This window comes from Pinus tabuliformis, chromosome 8, assembly GCF_031772625.1.
Source record: "Pinus tabuliformis cultivar Carrire ecotype Pingquan chromosome 8, CPIR1, whole genome shotgun sequence".
Lineage (NCBI taxonomy): Eukaryota > Viridiplantae > Streptophyta > Pinopsida > Pinales > Pinaceae > Pinus > Pinus tabuliformis.
In genome coordinates, this window is record NC_142294.1 from 1,832,153,362 (window position 1) to 1,832,167,235 (window position 13,874).

Genomic DNA, 13,874 nt, shown 5'->3' on the forward strand with positions numbered 1-13,874 from the left:
AGCATCGAGATGTATTTTTTGGCCACCATGTAATTTGTTGAAACCAACCAAACCATAAGCCATGAATAGCCCTAGAGGTTCGATCCTCAAACCTACCCAGGGCATTATAAAAATTTTGCGATTGCAACAGTGCTGAAGGGAGTGATTAGTGAATTGTAGAACAAAGGGGTGTCAATTACAATTTTCATTCATGTAAGCCTATATTGGCCACCCTTGAGCCAAATTGGGAATAAAGATAGGGGTTGGAAAGCTGAGACAGAAGGCTTTGTTTATACAGTAACCAGAAGTGCCTGTGTGCATAGTTCAATTGGTAAAATCTCTTGTAAAGATACCCTTTGGATCATTTCCAAATAAAACGGATGCCCACTTGGAAGCGGACCTGGACACATAGTCCAGGAGGGACGAACTCCGTCAACAATTTGCTATGTTTGCTTCTTCTCTTTATGCTGTTATGTTATTTGCTTCTCTTAATTTTATGTTTATGGCATATTAATAATCAGGTTCCCTCTTTCATTCACACTTATGCAACCTTAGATAATGTTGATAAAGTTGCGTAAATAATCAATCCTGTAAGATTTCAGATCACTTATGCACATAAGATGAGAGGTTTCACTTATTGAATGTTGTTAGCATATATAAAATGTTATTTTGTTCCTTTTTTCAAAACTTGAATAAAATTGTAGGTTTCTTCCCTTTGAAAACCAATGAACAACATGTTACCTTTTTAAATCTTGATATAAATATTGTTGTCAACAATACCTCTTTCGAAACCTTATTGTTAAATATATCCATCCAATATGGAATGCCATGCATGGGGATTTTGTTTCAATCCATAAAATGATTGCTTTAGTCTACATACATAATCTTTGTCTCATATAACTTCAAATCCCTCCATCTGGTCAACATAGACTTCTTCTTTGAGTTCCCCATTTAGGAATGCTAACTTTACATCCATTTGATAAACCTTGAATCCTTTGAAACAAGCAAAGGCTAGAAACATTTTGATAGCTTCAAGATAGGCTATTGGAGCAAATGTTTCATCAAATTCAATGCCTTCAACTTGTGCATAACCTTTGCATACAAGTCTTTCCTTATTTCTCACAACCTATCCATCCTCATTGAGTTTGTTTCTATAAACCCATTTTGTTCCAATCACATTTTTACCTTTAGGTCTTGGAACACATTCCCAAGTCTATTTATTTTTAATCTGATCCAACTCCTCATTCATAGATTTAATCCAATGCTCATCCTAGCTAGCTTGTGCAATGTTTTGGGGCCCCATAAGAGATAAAAAGGATAGGTTTTCTTGAGATGATGCATCGACAAGATTTCTTTTGGTTTGAACTCCTAAATCTTTGTCTCCTAGAATTTGATTGTTCGAATGATTATTTTGTACATATCTAGATGGAGTCTTTATGTGAAAAGGCTCATCTTCCTCTATTCAATCTTCTTCATATTCTTCATCATGTTCTTTTGATGTTGACTCTTGGAAGATAGTAGGATGAGGCTGAGCTTGGGGAAGAACTTCATTATGAGGTAGTGCTTTATCTACTTTCACTTCAATGCATTCAATAAATTATCATTTTTTTATATTAGAGCAAATATACCCCTTGCTTCGATAGGAATATCCCATGAATATTCCTTCATCGGATCTAGATTCAAATTTACTTAGTTTTTCTTCATTCCCTTTGATGTAACATTTACATCTAAAATTTTTGACATGCTTAGCTATGGCTAGTCTTCCTTTCCATAATTTGAAAGGAGTTTTAGTGCTATTTACTTTGATTTTAGCCCTATTCAATATATATACGGTTGTATTTATTGCTTCTCCCCAAAAACGATCTAGTAGTTAGGCTTCAAAAAGAGGATACCTTTCCATATCCTGGATTATTATATTCTTTCTCTCAGCCACACAATTATGTTAAGGTGTTATTGTGATAGTAAAGTGCCTCTTGATTCCACGATTCTCACAAAATTAATTGAATACATGAGTGGTGAATTCTCCTCCTTTGTCAGTCCTTGTACATTTAATATTCAAATCCATTTCATTTTCGACAAGGGCCTTAAAATACTTAGATTTTTCAAAAGCCTCATATTCTTCTTGAAGAAAACTAGCCCATGTCATTCTTGTGAAATCATCTATAAACAACATGAAATACCATTCTCCTTTCAGAGTACACATCATTTCTGGTCTGTGGAGATCTATGTGAATGATTTCGAATGGCGTGGATGTTGAATATTATTTACTTTTGAAGAAGGCTCTAGTTTTATTCTCGAACTGATATGCTTTTCAGATGGCATTGTGTGGCTTTTAGATTCTAGAAATGTCCCTAATAGCTTGTGCTCTTGTAACTTTTACCAAATTATCAAAACTAATATGTCCCAACCTTTTATTCCATAACCAACTTTCATATATCCCTCCAATGCAACAATTCTCAATTTCAGATCCATCAAGGATGTATACATTACCTCCAGTCTTGCTATCTTTGGTTATCAATTTATTAGAATTAGAATTTTGAATTTCACATATCTTGGATTTAAACATGAGATCATACCCTTGATCACACATTTGACTGATGCTTAAGAGATTATGTTTCAACCCTTCCACATATAGGACATCTTGGGATTTAGTTCTTCCATTATCAATGTTGAAAACTCCTTTTTTTGTGATTCTTGTAGATGCATTATTTCAAAGAATTACCTTGCCTCCATCTATCTCCTTGAGCTTGATAAACTTTTTAAAATTTGTTCCCATGTCATGTTCCTTGAGCATCTGCTATCAACATACCATTTATTTTCCTTTTTTTGAGCATACAACATGAGGCCACACCTTTCTTATTTCTTCTTCCATAATGTTTCATATTCATAATAGATATATTTCATAAATTCATATTTAAATTTAATTAATAAGAATATAAAAAATAAATATTTACAAATAATTAAACTTTTTTTTAAAGTTATAAATTTATCTATGTATATCATGAATGTTAAATATATCATATTAAAAATTAATTTAGAAAAAATATAAAACATGTGGAAGAAAAATGCCCAATATATGTGTATATGTATGTATTATCAAGGTTTTAATAAAACTAAAAATAAGAATATTTCTATATCACATTAAAAATTAAATTACAAAAAATATAAAACACGTGGAAGAAAAATGCCCAATATATGTGTGTATGTATGTATTATTAGGGTTTTAATAAAACTAAAAATAAGAATATTTCTATATATTGAGATATGAAATTTATATAAATAAAAATAATGTTATTAAGAACTAGCATAGATCTATATTAAATTTGAATCTATCAAGCGTCAAGAGGAATCAAATCTCTCAAGGCACAAACCTTTCCTCGAGTTTTGCTCCGAAACATAGGTTTGCATCTAGAGATATTTGATTCCTCTCAATTCTTGGTAGATATAAATGTATTACAGATCTATGTTGGTTTTAGTTTAGGACTCCTATAAATGAAATAAAATTGGTGTTTCAAAAGTGCAAAATCAACATTCAAAAGTATTAATATTTTTAAAAAATATCAGAATGGATTCTAAAAATGTAAAACTGGAAACAAATATGTAATTATGAGATTTCAAAAGAGGGAATATTGGATGAATCAATATTTTTAGCCAATTATTTTCCATGGATTTATTCATAAATATATTCTCAAATAAGACACATATATCTCTATTCCCGTATGTGGGTGTACACAATGATCATGAGGTAGGGCACCTAACACATGCTCGCCTTGCATGAAAACTTAGGGGGAATGGTAGGGTGGCGATTATTCCTTGACCTCACCTCAAGTCACATTCAATGTATTCGGGTCATGAGCTTTCTGTCGAGGATAGAGCATTTACGTTAGATGCGTGATATGGACTGAGGCATAATTGAACCAAACATTCCTATAGGCAATCTCTTGGTGATGAGAGGACTTGGATGTTGGTGGTATAGAGTTGTTGTGACACACATGGAACTTCACAAAACCATATGGAATTGCATCATTCTGATAATGATGGTGAGAGAGAGAGTTTGAGTCATATGGGGCAGAAAGTGATGAGGTTGTCAACCTCTTCCCTTTCTAGTGCACATTCACAGACCCATGGCTTCCATGGAGGTTGAGGAGTGTCACAACACCAAAAATATTCTATGGCTTTTTAGGAATTTGTTAGTCAGGCATCTCAAGGACCAGGAGGAAATTAGAGACAATTATGAAAGAATGATGGAGGAGGTCAATGTATTTCTAGTACATACACAAATGACGCTTAATAACTTGGCCAGGGCGATGAGGATCCCATTTTCACCTACTCTTCCTCCTTAGGAATCATGCAATTTGCATGACAGGTCTGAAGTGAAGGGCTCTTCCCACTAAGTACAAAGACCCTATCCGCGCAATCACTCAGAAACATAGGTAAATAAGGGAAAGGTTGTGGCTAGCCATAGCTCTCAAAAATTGTTGGAATAACAACTCAAACTGACATCAAGGATAATTCAAAGGGAAAATATTTTGAGGAATCGAAGGACTCATATAGAGGATGCATTGAGTGGGAGTGTCCTTCCTCGCTTTTTGAAGGATACAACGAGTCATTCCCAGTCCTAGAGATGCAGGAGCAAGCCTGAAAGGAGACAGGTCAACTTGGAAAGGCCTCAGGGGAGCATATCAACCAACTCATCCAAAATTTGTCTAGGATAAAGCCCAACCCCACTAGGCATGATAAATTTCCAGGACTTTTTACTCTCAAAGGCTTTCATTTGCATGTCATTTTGCTACTCTATACCGTCTAGTTTTTTCCACATTCTTTTGGTTCTTTTTTCATCTGGTCAATATCTTGCACCTGAACTCACTGGGAGAAAATTAGGTTTCCCTGTTGTTGGTAGCTAGGTTTTCATACTTTTACTCACCCTTTTTACCCTGTTCTTTTATCCATTTCACACCAATAGTGGTTAATCAATATCTTAAATTGCACAGGTATACCTATCGTCATGTCTTTATGGATTACTGGTCAATGAAGCATAGTCGTAGGGGATTATTACCAAAGTGACTTGCTAATTCAATTATTTCTGTAGATTTAAAGGGAGAATGACTAAGGTCGTGATTCAATGAATGATGCTCTCAAAATGGTAGCACTATTCTTGAATATTGGATGTAATGGTGAATCAAATCTTCGATTGACACACTACTATATTTTGACATTCTGTTTCATTATGAAAAACACCATGTAATTAAAGGCAGACAATGTCGTGATTCTAGGAGTTGTATCATTGACAATTTGTATAAAGTAGAGTTGTGAGCTGTGAAAGCCAACACTATTAAGAGGTGTTAAGTTTGCAAGAGAATACTCTAACTTTGAGTCTGTAACAACACAGTTGTAATATTTCTTTTATTAATGATAAATTGATCTTCTGAGCATATCGTGATTCTTTGATCCCGCCACAGCCCTGATCAGGGAGTTGGGCCCACTCTCCTGACCAAGTGCTGTTGGATTAGATGTGTGTTAGGTTTATTTCTGTAAGTTTATTATTGCTGTGAATGTTTATCAGTGCGTTGTTGTGAGTCCTTATTGTTGTTACTCGTATTTGTTGTTACAATTATTACTTGTTGTTACAGTGTTGCTTGTGGTTACACATTGATGAATTTATAGTTAATGTTCACTGTTGGGAAGGGAAACTATGGCATGCACATACAGTGCACAATAGCCTTGAAAAAAATGGTAGAACCCTGGTTGACAAGTAAATGTGGTTTTGGTGAATTTCATGATTCATACTTGGACACCAACATTTTGGCGTCGTTGCCAGGGAGGCTATCAAAGGTGCAAAAGTACAACCAGCATTGACCATAGCAATGATCTCTTGTCCCGGGGAAGGAAGATTACACCTTGCTTCAGGTATTGAGTATTAGATTGTTTTGTTGTTTGGTTCTTTTCTTTTCTTATTTTTGTAGGATTATTCTCTCGTCCCAGGGAAGGAAGTTTTTATCACCTTGCTCCAGGTCTAGAGCTTCAGATTGTTTTGTTTTGTTTTCATAAGTATTGTTCTCTCATCCTGGGTAGGGAAGTTTTATTTTTCACCCTATTTCAGGTCCTAATCTTGATTTCTTTTATTTTCTTATTTTCTTTCTTTTATTTTCTTTAGGGGCCACTCTATCGTCTTAGGGAAGGAATTCCTTATCCTGCTCCAGGTATTGATATTTTAATTTGTTTGAATGTTTCCCTTTTATTTCCTGATTGTATGAACAAAGACAACAATAAAAGGGGCAGAGGGAGACCCCTGAAAAGAAACGGGATTGATTTGGGCAGAAAAACTTACATCCAGGAGATCATCTCAAGGGCTGAGTCTGGAGCATCATCATGAGCTACTGCTAGGGTAAGATATCATACAAGATATAGAGGGAAATCAGTTTCACAACGAGAACCTCCTCCAAGAGAAGAAGTGCAATTCGAGGAAGAAGAAGTAGCAAGTAGAGGATCTGAGGAATTTCATATTGCAAGTTCAGAGGAAGAAGATTTGAAGGAATTTTTGGCACCATTGGATCAAGGGAGTGCTATAAAAAAACTTCCATCACCAGTTATAGAATAGCCAAAGCCAAAACCTATTGAAATTCCAAGTGAGTATTGGAAAATATTCATGGCTCCTGCAACTTCTTCAATTGAATTCCCAATTGGAGATATCAGAGGTGATGCACCTATGAAGCCTATTCCCTTGACATCATGTTATAATGCTATAACCACCCTCCAAAATTTGTCCTGCACCCAATTTCCAAGCCTCCCTTGAGAGTTTTGCTTGATGACTGATCGCCTTGCTTGTTCATTTCACCAAGTCTTGCATGTTGATGTCAAAGTCATGCTTGCGACTATGTTCTAGTTATGCTTCAAAGCCTTCACTTCATGTGTACTTGTTGTGTTCGCTATGAAATCATCTGTCGCACTCACACATAGAGTCACATTCACTGTTGCACAAGCGTCATCACGATTGACCAATGATCAATCACAAGTGCTGTGCTTGTCGCCTACACCATCAGTGAGTCATGTTGTACATATGTGTCTAGATGGTTTGAGTCGTCTCGTCGTCAATTCATGCAAGAGTGTGTTGCAAGGTCACATATGCATCTTTCACTCATTCACACACTTAGTCATTTTACTAAAGTTCTGATGATCAAACTCCCCTCTGACAGCTGAACCATCACCCCGAAATTGACTCAATCGACTATCACCGAGAACAACATAAGAGCACCAATCAAGCCATTTCAAGCTACGCTACCCACAAGAAAATGATCCAATCTCCATGCTGGTCAACCGGAGAGTTTGACACAATAGCCACCCCAGGATTGACTCCCCTGAAAAATTGTACAGAAGCTACAACCATTGCCCGCTCTGCTGACTGAGAAAATTACATAGACAAGACGGACAGACACGCAGTGCCCATCCGTGTCTCCCTCAAGAAATTGTGCAAATTTCCAGCTAGCCCTCCCGATAGTCGACTGACTGCTCATCCAGAAAATTGTGCAATTTTCATGAGCAGGTCCTTTGCTGCCCAACAGTCTGCTCAACATAGAAATTACGCAGAGATGATCAGAATCAATGCAATTTCTCTCACCAACAACTCACAGCAGTAGAATTCCAGTTCCCTCTGAGAATTGTGTATTTTCTACTGCCAAGTTTCCAGCAGCTGACTGCTAGTTCCCGTCAGGAATTGCACAGTTCTTGCTGCCAGTGACCAAGCAGCCAATCGCTAGTTCACCCTAGGAATTTTGTGGTTTTGTCTGCCAGGCCCCCGACTAGTTCCCCCAAAAAATTGCCTAATTTTTTCTTGCCAAGCCTCCTTGCAACCCGACCCATTCCTCCAAAAAATTGTGCAATTTTTCTGCCCATCCCCACTGCCTATTCGTTCTGAAAACTACACAGATTATGCCTACCCAAACTTCTTGCAGTCCAAACTATTACCCTAAAAAATTGTGCAGTTTTTTCCTCCAGCCAGGCCAGATCTCATGGACAGCCACTGTCTATATGGATTTTTCATCTCCATCACCCAGTGACTCTTGTGCAGTTTTCATCAACTGTGCCCAGAGCCTCCATCCCGCCTCACAACCTTGTTGCCTCTCCCGATCACCTACATCCGAAATGGTCATGTATCATGGTAGACTAGGAGGTTTTTGGGTTTGATGTCATGAGTGACTGCAGGAACAGTTACACAAAAAAACATGGTGTGAAGACCAACGAGATGAATGAAGGGGAGCACATACAAAAGGACAGGTTCACCAATGGACGAATAAAAGACACATGTAAAAAGATATGCTCGCGAATGGATGATCATGCGAAGATGTGTTTACAGAAGGACAGATGAGTGAACATGCAAGATGTTCTCACGGATGGATGAATGAACGAACATGCACCTTTCGTGAACAGACGAACCTATCAAGCATTCCAACATACAAGCAAGGGGAAACATGAAAAAGCAACATCACGTGAACCAAAGACCATCAAGGACTTTATGCACTTTGCCATGCGAAGGTGACGTTGTGATACACCATGAGGACATCCTTCACCGAGCAACACTGCAGCTCGACATGCACACCAGCAGCACGGATGTACCAGCACTGTCATGTCGAGTTATGTCATGAGTCATGTTGTCCACATCTTCACCATGGGCCATAATGTCTATCAATGTAATGTAACGTGGAAGTCCAAGAGACCCACTTGTTGTACAAAGTCGAAAAGTCATGGAAGTCAAATAGTCATGAGGGTAGTTGAATAGCCACAAGGGTTAGTTTCACCCTTGGCTATAAATACCCCCCCATTTGTACATGCAAAGAAATTTTCACCTCAACTTCTCCCACATATCCAAGAGAGTTTGTTATCTTTTCTTTGAGGAGTAAGCAGTGACTCCAATGCCCCTCACACGGGGTTAGTGATGAACTTTTGCTTAATTCAGAAGCCTGCTAATAGGCCAACACATTTTCACACATGTATTGTATCTGTTGTAAGACTAATCTTTAACACTTGTGTTGCATGTTTCTTGAACCTGTGTTTAACACTTGAACTAATTCACTTGTTGTAATACACATCTATTAATGGAAATGTGTTGTATATGCTGTTAACACTGTCTCGTCCATGTAGACTACCCTTCCGGACATCAGACAAAACTTTCGTGTAAAAATTGCTATAACAATCATTCCACTCATGCAGACTAATCTGATGAGTGTTATACGTGTTATCTTCCCTTGTGTGTTGTGGCGGCCACATGTATGTGGACTGTTCTGCTGAAAGCTGTCCATGTCCCATTGTGTTGTGTGTTCCTAGCAGAGTTGGGACTTCTCCAAACTGACTTGGTTCTCACTCTCACCCTCTCTCCCTCTACAGTGAAAGAAGCATTAACACAAGTAACACTTACACTCACCAAGCACGTAAACCTCACTTATCGAAGACAAAGCAGACCACTCTCCTATGCTGAAAAGCAAGAGTTGAGGCAAATATTTAAGATAATGGCAACTAGGCCATCATACCAGATGGGACTCCCACACCAAACGGTTTGAGGTCTAGTTGGGACTTCATAAGGGGTGATCCCTTGAATGTTGGTAGGTCCAGCACTATCAACATTTTTGGCACTAGAAGGAGGGCACTCAGTTGTATATGGCTAAACGTCCTCTGACAATCATTCATCAACCATGTGATCAAGGCAGTAACTTGCACTCCCTCTCACCTACGTGTGACTCTACAGTTGGATACTCCTCACCTCCTAGGACTGAAAACAAAATTCCATATCAACACCTTCACTCCATCTGTCCCATCACTCACCAGTTTGCAAAATTAGTCGGACTGATCCTAGGCATACAACATCTTCCATAGGAATTAAGAAAGCCAAAATCCACTCCTACAGGGGTTGTTCTATCATCAGTGGAAGAAGTAGTCCTTGGCACACTTAAAGGTCTGGCAGAAGCTATTGAAGATTGAGAGGAACCTCTGGTCTTCCGATAAGGAAAATGAAATGCCCTTGTGATCTTGGGATCAGAGTCCAGTACAGGGGGCACAGGGGGAGGCAATGGAGGAGGCGAAGGTGGAGACAAACAAACAATATCAGAGCTAGAACCGTCAGATTTTGAAAGAGAGGAGGAGGACGAAGAAGAAGAAGATATGGCTGACCCAAATTTGAAATGGATGACTCAAGGACCATTGACTCTCCTGGATGTTTTGTACAAGATGCGGAAGTGAACGAGAGAATGAACATCAAGTTCAACCCTAACAATATGGTGAAGGCAGAAAATCATTTGTATAACTTCTACCTGCAGCTGCAGATCCTTAAGGTACAACATGACGACGTAGCTTGTAGATTGTTCCCATGTACCTTGGTCAGTTGCACAACTACATGGTATCACAACCTTCCACCAAAATCCATACAAAAATAGGGTGCATTCAAATGCATGTTCCTTGAAAATTTTGCTGATGATAAGACCCCAACTATGTTACTGAAAGAATTGGGTAACCTAAATATGGAGGGGAAAGAAATGGTAAAATATTTTAACCAGAGGTTTACGCACATGTTGAACAGATTTGTGGTGGACACCAAACCTCATGACTCCATCACTGTTGATTACTACATGTCTACACTGCCAACCAGCATTGCACAGTTCGTCAAGTGAGCTGTGAAACCAACACTCTTGGAAAATTGTGAAGAGGCTATTGTTGTCAAAAAAGACCTACGTGTGATTGGAGTCATTAAGGATGATGAACCAGCAAAGGACTCTAGAGATGCGAGCAGGAACTCTAAAGTGATGGAGAGAAAGGGTAGAGACAAGGAAGCAAATGATATTGAAACCCTAACTCACCTTGTTAAGAACTTAACAACAGAAGTGTCTGAGCTTAAACAACAGAAAATAGACACATTTGCAAGAAGCCATCTGCCTAGACAGAGACATGGAAGCAGCTCATAAGGCAGCAACTGGTCCGCTCAAAAAACTACATAAAGCTCTGTGTTCAATGTCGATCAACGCACATATCCTAATTTCTTTTCATTCCATGAAGAACATCACCCCGAGAAATTTTGTTCGGACTAGAAGCGAGTCGCAAACTTGGTATACCATCATACACTTGATGCAGAGAGTAGTGTGAAAGAGTAGCCAAATGACAAAGATAATGACGAAGGTATTGCACCTAATGAAGCATCAATTTCTAGGCATGTGGTGAATGCATATTAGTGCGTGCAAGCAATGCCAAAGACAAACACCGAGAAGCAACCCCCAAGACAAAATGACCGTTACAATATTAGGAGTAAAGGGGCTCCCCATATGCTTGGGGAAGTACAAGAAAAGAAAATATTTCTGTTGAGGAAGGATGATCCACCAACCACCCCAAAGCAGAAAACACAAAACAAGTCTGGGAAGACAGTGGACGGCAAGAGTACCTCCATGATCAGCAAACCACAGAACGCTCCGTTGGGCAACATGAACATCAGTCTTGCCCCAAACATCTCGGTGAGTAATCCACCTTTGGACTACAACATTGTAGATGACATGAAGAAAACTCGAGTGAACATTATTTTGTTCAAGTTAGCTAAGATCCAGAGTCAGCGAGACATCCTACTGTGCGCATTGGGATAAACAACAATGGACAGTGCAACCTCTACTAGCAAGGGAGCAAGCACACCTCCTAGATCACTTTCTACTATGCTCAACATACTCCAGATGGAAGAAGAAAACTCAGGTTTCCCTCCATTCCTACTATCATTTGAAATTTTTAACTACAATGTTCACAACTGCTTGGTTGATTCTCACGTAATAGCCAACATCATGCCACTCTCCATTGCGAAAAAGATCAATGCACAATGGAGCAAGACATCCGTGCGGATCATCCAACTTGATCGAACATCGGTACCAACCATTGGTGAACTACGAGATGTGATCATCTGACTATCTCATGACGATCGAGTCCACCAATGCATCAACATAGTTGTTGTGGACATACCAGAAGCATACAGTCTATTACTCAACAGAGATTGGTCCAACAATATGGATGGATATTTTTCTACAGACTAGTCGCACATGTGGCTTCCATACAAGGGAAAATGCAACCAAATCTGGGTAGTGTCTGAGAGGTATATGAAGCACAATGTCACTCCCCTTAATGGCAAGAACGAACTATTGGCCTTCACAGAACTCATGTTTGGCAACTGCCTCCTAGAAACAACATTGGAGTGTTATCCAGCATGGCTAACTCCAACCCCACCAGACACGCAGTTGGGACTCCTTCCTTGCCCAACTGATGGTAATGAAACATGTACAATGCATTGTACCAATAGTAGCAGTAGCAGTAGCAACAATAGCAGCAGTAGTACTAGCATGCCAAATGGTCTGTGTACAGATAAGTTGTGGGCCATGGATTTTGATGAATCAAAGACACATGACGGCTCAAGGACTGGGTGTATCTCAGTCACCCAAAATAACAAAAAATGCATGATTTCAAGTTGTTTGAAGTTCGAGTGCACAAACAATGTTGTTGAGTATGAAGCACTCATGTTGAGCTTACAAAGGACCATCAACCTCAATGTGGTCACACTCAAAGTGATACTACACCCCGTAGATAGTATTGATGCTTTCAAGGACATAACAACTGATGAAGTTAAGCACAAGCAACCCCTGAAAACTACAGCTGAGGGAAAGAAAGGAAACCCCAACCCCAAGGGTGTGATTTCCCTCAACAAGCCTTATGATTTGCATAACTTTTGTCAAGGGCCAAGAGACAGTAGAACCCACGGGTCCACCACTATGAACGAACAAAGAAACCTAGGAACCAATCACGATCCAAAGATAGCCAGTCTCGGTACAAACTACACACCGCAGCAACGAAAAGTCTTTGACCGCTAGATCAAAAAGTACCGGGATGTGTCTACATGGGTAGATGTTCACCTGAGTACACACTGCATGTGAGCAATCCAACATGAGATTCCAGGTAAATGAGGAGCCAATCCATTGTAGCAAAGGCCAAGTAAAACACATATGGTGTTTAAACTCCTTATACAGGAAAAACTGACTAAGATTTTGGATGATTGGATTACTTGCAAAGTTTGTTATCATATTTGGGTTTCTAATTTAAATCCCGCGCATAAGAAATCCGGGGAAATCTGCTTATGCATTTATTTCAGGAACTTGAACTGCTCCGAGAATAAAAAAAACTACCCCATGCCATCATCTGAGCCTATGTTGTATGTTGTATCTAAAGCAGTGGTGTCATATTCACTTAAAGGTCTTTTGGAATACCACTAGGTTATGGTAGTGGAGCCCGATGGAATTACACTCATTCATGAGAAATTTGACACACACACACGCTGTCTGCGATCACTTGATGGGAGGGTTGACAACCTTCTTGTCAATGGCCAAGATCTCAAGCATTACTTCTAGTAGGTCGGGCCGCGCCCCGTGCCATGTACATAGTCTACTTGCTGCTTATTTTTTTTATCTTGTTTTCTTTGCTTAATATCTTTGTTTCACTTTGTTTGTTCTGCTTGCTATTTTTGTTTACATTTGTTTTGTTTTCTTGATATATTACTATTTTTGTTTTCGGAAATAAGTGCAGCCAACTACTACGTTCTGTCTTTTGAATAGAGTATGTGGCTAAAATATGAAGAGACTTATGACACTGCAACACTTGGCCAATATTGTGTCCATCTTCTCTATGCTTGGTTACAACCTTCGGTCGATGAAGTCCTGATGGAAAGTACGAGCCCTCTGCCTCATGCCTACACTCAACCTTCTTCTCTATGTGTTCAAGCTCATCCAACTAGTATAACCAAAGAAGAGGAAAATCTAAACGAGAAAACGTATGTCAAAGGTCTTACATGCTTCTCTGAAGGAACAACCTCTTATGCTCTCAATAATTCTGGATCC